The following is a 9,559-nucleotide window of genomic DNA, read 5'->3' on the forward strand; positions in this document are numbered from 1 at the left end:
TAGACGGCTTGTGCTGATGGCTCAGAGCCTGGAGCCTGCCTCAGATTCTGTGTCTCCCTCTCTCTATGCCCCTCCGCCACTCGTGCTCTGTCTCTCTCTCTGAAAAGTAAAAAATAAACATTAAAAATTAACATTAAAGCATGTTTCCAGAATCACCAGCTCCAGAAAGAGCTGATGTATTTATAAAATACACAGATTCATGTGTCACAAGACATGCTTTCTATTGGAAGATCTCTTTGTGTGGAGAAAATAAATTTTTATCAAGCTCCCCAATGATTCTTGTGCATTATATTTGTAGTTTGATTCCTACCTAAATCATCCAACATGTTCTCTTATAAGTTACATTGAGCACTGGACTATTAACAGCTTGGATGTTAAGATACTGTCTTGTGTCCTTTCAGTGTCATCTCCTCACACAATCCAATCCATTTTTCTGTGTCTTTGCTCATCCATTCACACCATCCGTCAGATACTTTATCACTTTTTTTCAGAACGCTCACTTTTACAAATACTTTTCTCATGCTTGAGCCTACCTCAAATATTTTTATTGCTATTTAAAAATAACTCCAATGTTATATACCTGAAACTAATATTACACTGTATGTCAACTGACTTGAATTTAAATAGAAACATAAAAAAAAAAATTCCAAATGGTTGTCCAGTTTTTCTACCTCAAACAGATACCTAAGGGAAGTATAATGGGGAAAGTTAGCTCCCTTTGCTGAACCAAGTACATTAACCAAAGACTACATCAGTATGGAGGAAGGGTCCCTTTTCTAATTTGTTCACCCAGATGGACAAGTTTTCCGTCCAATGTGGATATTTTTGTTATATACCTACAGATCTTCTGTGTATTTGCTCAGATCCTGTTATCATTTATTGACATCTAGTGTCAGTTACTGTGCTAAAATCTTGATATTTTCTTATTCAGTCACCTAATAACCTTACCATATGGGTCACATTTCTCAGGGTAGGACAACAGCAGAAACAAAAACAGCCCAAAATAAACAGTAATTCAAATAGAAGAAATGTGTTTCTTGTTCTCATAAGAAGACCAAAGCGACTCAAAATTTCTGTGCACAGACTACATAGTGAACATGGAGGTGGCTGTTCACACAGTTATTTAGGGATAAGTGCAAATGAAGAGGCTGCCATATATACTTTATAAGTGGATTTCAAGTTTACTCTGGACTATGGCCTCCAGCCCATAGGTGAAAAAGCTCATGAATGATTGTCTATGGGTTTTGGTTTTGTTTTTGTTTGTTTGTTGTGTATATGACTCGATTTTGTAAGTATTGCACATCACTTTGGTTTATTGTCCATTGACTAGAACTCAATTCGGTGCTATGTGTGACTGCAAAAAGGTTTGAAAAATAGTACAGTAGTGTTTACAGGAAGGAAAAATGGGGTTGTTTAATATCTTCCAGTCTCTATGTCATAGGTAAGGTTCTTTTGGCAACTAAGTCAACAAAATCTTAATAAGTTTAAGAAACTGGCTTATCCTTTTATATACAGCACATTTTGAAATTGGACTTTGGAGACTTTTCTGCTTTTTAAAGCCAGAGCTTTGACAGATGCTTCAAGATTTAGCTTTAAAAAATACCCTGTGAACGAGGTGCCTAGGTGCCTCAGTTGGTTAAGCATCCAAGTCTTGATTTTGGCTCAGGTCATGGTCTATGATTTGTGAGATCCAGCCCTGGATCAGGCTCTGTGCTGACAGTGGGGAGCCTGTTTGAGATGCTCTCACTCCCTCTTTCTCTCTCTGTGTCCCTTCCCCCTTACTCCTCTCTCTGTCTCTCAAAATAAATAAATAAACTAAAAAAAAAAGACCCTGTAAAGTCTTTCCTGAATGAATTAATTTATAGATGTCATGCAATATACCAGACCCAGAGAAAAAGCCTAAGAAGTCTGTGGAAGCTAAACAGAAATCATCGATGTATTTTTAGCACCATATGCCTCTTTGATTTTTCTAATTCAATATATTACCTAGAAGTAGTCCCAATTATGCTAGAATTTTAAGAAAATAAATGGTTTTTAAATATTTTCATAGGGGAAAGTTAATTACCAAATAGCTACCTATAAAACATTGGTAACTGAGTACATTGGCAACTAAGATACATTATCATGAAAAGAGTGTAAAATAGCTTTTACCTGGCTCAAACAATTATTGGCACAATCATAGAATTGCTTTGAAAAAAATGATATGTTTTGGGATGCATACACACTGATAAATATTTTGCTGTCATTTCTTTTAAAATGGTTCAAGGTTTTTATTTATTTTCATTTGTCTATATATTCATATACATGCATATATGTACTTATGTATAAATATTAGTTTATATATTTGCTCTATATACACTTTTTAATAAATTTTGCCATCTTACTTCCAGGAATAATGTCTAATTTTGTAGTAAATGTGGCATTAACATTTCATTGCTTTATATGATATACTGGGACTAGACTGGAAATTGAGATATCTACGCTGTATTAAAAACTATGTAATAACTAGTTATATAATATTAATCAGTTCTCTCTGTTATTTCGGAGTCAAGTTTTCCTATTGGTATAGGAAATATTTTCTCTAAAAGTAGGCCAGTCTATCTGTTCTAGGTCAAATCATTTTAGTTTTTCCTTAATTGTAGCCCACATGTTAAGTAATTTCTCTTATTTAAATTATTCTTGTTATAAACTATTGTCTTATCATAGGGGTTTGGATATTTTACAACATTTTGTAATATATGTTATTATAGTTTTCCTGCCCCTTATTTGGGGAATACTGAACATATATGTATTATTGACAAAGGAATGTGCAGTGTTTTGGGGTAATACTTTTGAGAATATTATTTTTCATTACACTGGTGACATTATATGGTATTGTAGAAAATAGAATATTTAATTTGAGCTAACAATAAATGATTTCAGTACTAATTGATCTTAGCAAGTAACCTCTCTGAGCTTCAGGTTTCTCACCCGTAGAAAATCATAGATCCGTCTTAGGAATTTGGTGATAGATAAGTGTGTAAATTGATTTTTATGATTAGACTATGTTTGGGGAGGAAGAACACAAAGAGTACTATTTTCATCACATCATATCGAGGGGTACACTTTTAACATGACTTATCACTGTTGATGTTAATCTTGATCATCTGGATGAGGTAGTGTTGTCAGGGTCTACACCATAATCTTTTCTTTTTCTGCCTGTTTTTTGAATGGGAATGGTGAATATTCATCAACTTCTCAATGGCAGGTTATCAATGAATTATTTGGGATTGTTCAATGTGGGAGTTTTGTCCCTTCTTCCCGTTTACGTATTAATTCAATTATTTGTTTATGTAAGTACAGACCCACAGGTATTTGTTTTATACTTCGGGGTATAATCCAATACTTATTTATTTATTTATTTATTTATTTACTTTGGTGCACCCTCATCATTGTTGATTTTTTGTTTTTGTTTTTGTTTTTGTTTTGTTTTACATAGATGCAGCAAGCTCATGTATATTTCCTGTCCTAGTCCTAGAATCAACCATTTCTTGAGTTGCACTGGTGACTTTCTTAGGGACTATTATTAGACACCAAGATATGGGCACAGTGCATGTTACTGTGGATCACTGCGTTTAGGTTCTATCTGCAGAGAATAATGTATGTGAATGTAAAGCCCAGTGTATATACACCTATATATACATATTTCTATGTGTATATATCTGTATCTGAATATATTTAGTAAGCTAAATATGAGTTCATACTGATGCCTCCAGCTTTTACCCATTATGACATGGATTATTCTAGTTTTTCTCTTTGCTTATCTGTAAATTCTCATGCCAACAGTGAAAACTCTGGCTCCCATGCCCCACCATCATCCATTTACCTAAATGTTCAATCCCAGAATATATGCATAGCACATAAGTGTCCTAAATCTATACCCTCGAGGGAAAAAACTTTATTAAACAGAGTACACTGCTTATGCAAGTTTCTTTTTCTTTAGTTTTATAGACTCCACTCATTTTCAAAGTTATTTAGGTCAGTGCTTTTTCTTACACTCCCTTCAGTGAGGTTGTTCAATATATTTATAATATGGTTATTGTTTTATCACTTTCTGCATTCCATCCTAGAATAGACATTTTCTATGTGTACCTTAAGGTTCATGCTGTAAAGTTCCCTGTGTACTGAAAAATTCACAGTGCCCTGTATCCCCAAGCACAGTATCCTAGAGAATCATTGTATTGCTCTAAATAGATTGCTTTTGCTTCAAGTATTCAACCCTTCTCCCCAACATTAAACACCTGGCAACCACTGATTATTTTATCATCTCCATAGCATTGTCTTCTGGGAGTTAGTTTTTAAAACAAATTCTTGCTATGAGGCAATAGATGTATTCCTGCTATGAGGCAATTGCAATAGATGTAATTCATCTATTTCATTAGAAATAGATGAGAAGTTTGATGTCATGTACATATACAGTAGCATTGATGAAAGACAGACCAACAAGATGTGCATGTATTTCAAAGGCAAAACAAAAGAAGCTCGGTGGTGTATTCACAGAGCAACATAAATTCTAGCTTGTAACAGAACAAGTGTATATTCTAGCTTCCTGAATTTATATATATATATATATATATATATATATATATATATATATAACACATTAATAAATATAACATATAAAACATTTTTTAGATGTTCCCCTAAACTTTTCTGCTAGAAAACAAATTGAAATATGTTAAGAAGGCAACAAATGTAGTAGATTTTAATTCACCTTACTTGAAAGAACTACATAATTTATTATGCTCTAGACATAGATTTGATTTTAAGGAAGACAAGGTGAAAAATATACTTTACTAAAAATAAATCCATAACCTATGATGAGAAAATGCAACATACTTGCATTTGCCTTCCTTATTGAATTAGTAGCATTGTTCTGAAAAGATGTATATTAATTAGTACCATTAATCAAAAAATAGTATGTTAAAACATATGAGTAAAATAATCCAATCACAACTCACCTCTATTGACCACTTTCTAAGAACGATAGGTTATACTATATATTTTATATACATTGATACTCCAAAAATTAACTAATATAAACAGTCAAGTGAATAAATAAACATAAAATGTGTTCAAGCATTTTTCTACCATCTGATAAGAAACCTGGTATGATGAATATTAACCACTTCTCCCAAAGTCACACATCTAACAAATACAAACACTTAATTTCAATCTTTATTCTTAAACCATCGCAGTAATTTTTGCTTGCTTCCATGTGATTTCCTTTTCACCTTATATTTAAATATCTTTGATGACAATTTCAATTTTTCCAGTGTTGTCTGGTAATTTTTATGATTTTTAATATTTGTAAGTAGTATTTTTGTTGTTATAATTTGAGCATTTTCACTAATCTTTTTCAGTATAAGCTATTTTTGTCTATTAGAAAGCAAAAAGGACTTTCAAAGTAATAATTTGGTTTCATGTTATGATCCACAAAATAATTAAGTTTTATGCTATTCATTAAAATCACTGCTCACATTGAAACAATATTATGTGTATTATAAGGGTGTATGCATTTTAAGGCAAAAAGTGCCATTATGCAACTTCTATAGCCAATTTTGCATACAAAAAGTATATCACGGTTTTGATTAATGCTTCATTTTATCCATTATAATATATGCAAATATATTTTTCTGACAATCAAGTAATAGATAGCTCTCCACTTTTCTAGATTGTAATGGAACACATCCAAAGATGAACCATAATTAAAAGTGTATATTGAACAAAAGAGATTACTACATTTTGGATGATAAATCACCTCATTTGGGAAATTGGTACCAATCAATTAAAATAGCTGCTAAAAAAGAATCCCTAAGAAAAAGACATAATTCATATTTCTAAGACCTTTGATAAAAATTTTCAAATGGGAAATGTTGTAATTCCAGATGGGTACAAAGTGATACTAATACTAAAAAGATAAAATGAAAGATGAGGATTATTAGTAATGGAGAAAAATATAATTATGTCATTTTAATTTAGAAATTATATCCATTAGGTAATAAAATAACATCATAACTTATAAAGAGATGACTCCAAATGCTCACCATTAACCTGAGAATTATTTAAAAATTCTTATACTTCATAGATTCATAATCAAGCTAAGAATATCAATGAGGCCAATTTGCTGCTATCAGTAATTCTGGACATTGATGAGATCCTGATGCTTATCATTATAAGTGCATCTCAGAAAAATCCTATATCAGTGAAACTAATACGTCTAAAGTTGTCACTTAATGAGTTTACAGTATATTTATTCAGAGTTCCAACATCTTGGTGGCTTTAGAATGTTGCTGCATGTTACTGATTTTAATTTTATAATAAATATCTAATAGAATATTTAAGAAAATAAACATTTTAAAAATGGAATTATTTAATGATTAGTGTGCTGGATATTCTGTTTGAGATACCCCTTCCGTCCTAGCTCCCAGACAGAGTTTTCTGCCCACATCCACCCTGCTCTGTGCTCAGAAAGACTAATCCCTACTGATTACGTTTTCCTTCACAAGCCACCTCAATACTGCTGCTCACTTCTGGCCTGGTTAGAGCAATAGGAGGGAAAAAAAAAGTGGGGTGGAGGAGGAGAAAAAGGAAGGCAAAATTGCTAGAGGCTGAAGTAATTCTTCTCCCACTCCCTCTGTGCCATCTCTCAGTACATGTATCCATCTCTGTGTTGCCAATAGTCTTTGGGCTCCAGTAAAAATATTTACTATCCTTGTCTCTTCAGCAAAAGGCTGTGATAGTTCCTCCATAGTAGTTTTCTAGGTATCTTCTCATCCACTTGTTATTTTTTAAATTTATTTTTTTAATGTTTTATTTATTCTTGAGAGAGAGAGAGAGAGAGAGAGAGAGACAGAGCATGAGTAGGGGAGGGCCAGAGAGAAAGGGAGACAGAAACTGAATGCAGGTTCCAGGCTCTGAGCTTTCAGCACAGAGCCTGATGTGGGTCTCAAACTCATGAACCGTGAGACCATGACTTGAGCCGAAGTTGGATGGTTAACCGACTGAGTCACCCAGGCGCCTCTTCTAATCGTTTGCTTTTACCCCTGATGACATATTCACCCACTTTTGAGGGAAGTGTGTCCACAAAGTCTCTTCATTTGAAATGTTTGTGGTGAATTCTAATTTCTGTCAAAACTCAGTCTAAAATATCTTTATTTTTTTTTAATTTTTTTTCAACGTTTTTTATTTATTTTTGGGACAGAGAGAGACAGAGCATGAACGGGGGAGGGGCAGAGAGAGAGGGAGACACAGAATCGGAAACAGGCTCCAGGCTCTGAGCCATCAGCCCAGAGCCCAACGCGGGGCTCGAACTCACGGACCGCAAGATCGTGACCTGGCTGAAGTCGGACGCTTAACCGACTGCGCCACCCAGGCGCCCCTAAAATATCTTTAAATAACAACTTTTGAAACTTTGGTGAATATTCTCTGTGCATATATACACTATATTTCTACCTCTACAACTATACATAGGTGAACCATCTGTTCTGGATTATTATTTTTTATTTTAATTCCAGTATAGTTAACATACAGTATTGTATTAATCCCAGATTCAACGATTCTATACATTTTTCAGTGCTCATCATGAGTGTACTCCTAATCCCCTTCACCTATTTCACCCATTCCCTCATCCACCTCCTCTCTGGTAACCATCAGTTTGTTCTCTATGGTTAAGAGTCTGTTTTGGGGTTTATCTCTTTTTTGCTTTGTTCATTTGTTTTATTTTTAAGTTCTACGTATGATTGAAATCGTATGGTATTCGTGTTTGTCTAACTTATTTCACTTAGTGTTATACTCACTAGATCCATCCATGTTGTTGCAAATGGAAATATTTCATTTTTTATGGTTGAGTAATATTCCATTGTATATATACACTCTTCTTTATCCATTTATGTATCAATGGACACTTGGGATGCTTTTATAATCTGGCTATTATAAATAATGCTCCAATAAACATAGGGTGCATGCATCTTTTCAAGTTAGTGTTTACATATTCTTTGGGTAAATATCCAGTAGTGACATTACTGGATCATATGGTATTTCTATTTTTAATTTAAAAAATTTTTTGATGTTTATTTATTTTTGAGAAAGAGAGGGATACAGAGTGTGAGCAGAGAAAGGGCAGAGAGAGAGAGGGAGACACAGAATCTGAAGCAGGTTCCAGGCGCTGAGCTGTCAGCACAGAGCCTGATGTGGGCCTCAAACCCATGAACCGTGAGATCACGACCTGAGCCAAAGTTCAGTGCTTAACCTACTAAGCCACCCAGGTGCCTCTATTTTTAATTTTTAAAGGAAACCCAATACTGTTTTCCACAGTGGCTGCACCCAGTTTCATTGCCACCAACAAGGCATGAGGATTCCTTTTTCTCCACATCCTTATTAACATTTGTTTCTTAGTTTTGATTTTAGATATTCTGACAGGTGTGAGGTGATATCGCACTGTAGTTTTGACTTCCATTTCCCTGACGATGAGTGATGGTTTGCCTCTTTTTTCCCCAACTATGTTTTTTTTTTCCATCTTAAATTCCACATATGAGTGAAATCATATGGTATTTGTTTTTCTCTGACTGACTTATCTTGCTTAGCATAATACTTTCTAGCTCCATGCAGGTCATTGCAAATTTTTATGGCTGAATAATATTCATTTGCACTTCATATGAAGTCTCTTCATTTGAACTGTCTGTGGTGAATTCTTTATCCATTCTTTTTTATCCATTCACTAGTTACTGGACATTTGGTTTCTTTCCATATTTTGGCTGTTGTTGATAATGCTGGTACAACATTGGGGTGCATACATCCCTCTGAATTGTTATTTTTGTATCCTTTCAGTAATACCTAGTAGTGCAATTGCTGGATTGTAGGGTAGTTCTATTTTTAACTTTTGAGAAACCTACATATTGTTTTCAACAGTGGCTCACCAGTTGCATTCCCACCAACGGTGTAAGAAGGTTCCCCTTTCTCTGCAACCTTGCCAACACCTATTGTTTACTGTGTTGTTAATTTTAGCCATTCTGACTGGTGTGAGGTGATATCTCATCATAGTTTTGATTTGTATACCCCTGACGATCAATGATGTTGAGCATCTTTTCATGTGCCTATTGGCCATCTTGATGACTTCTTTGGAAAAATGTCTATTATATCTTCTGCTCATTTCTTAACTGGATTATTTGGTTTTGGGGTGTTCAGTTTGATAAATTCTTCATAGATTTTGGATACTAACTCTTTATCAGATATGTCATTTACAAATATCTTCTCCCATTCCATAGGCTTACTTTGTTTCATTAATTGTTAACTTCACTGTGCAGTTTTTTATTTTGATGTAGTCCTGATAATGTATTTGTACTTTTGTTTCCCTTGCCTCAAGACACATCTTTAGAAAAATGTTGCTATATCCAATGTCAGAGAAATTACTATCTGTACTCTCTTCTACGATTTTTATGGTTTCAGGTCTCACAGTTAGGTCTTCAATACATCTTGAGCTTATTTTTGTGTGTGGTGTAAGAAAGTGGTCTAATTTCAT

This window comes from Prionailurus bengalensis, chromosome E4 (genome assembly GCF_016509475.1).
Source record: "Prionailurus bengalensis isolate Pbe53 chromosome E4, Fcat_Pben_1.1_paternal_pri, whole genome shotgun sequence".
In the NCBI taxonomy this organism is placed as follows: Eukaryota; Metazoa; Chordata; class Mammalia; order Carnivora; family Felidae; genus Prionailurus; species Prionailurus bengalensis.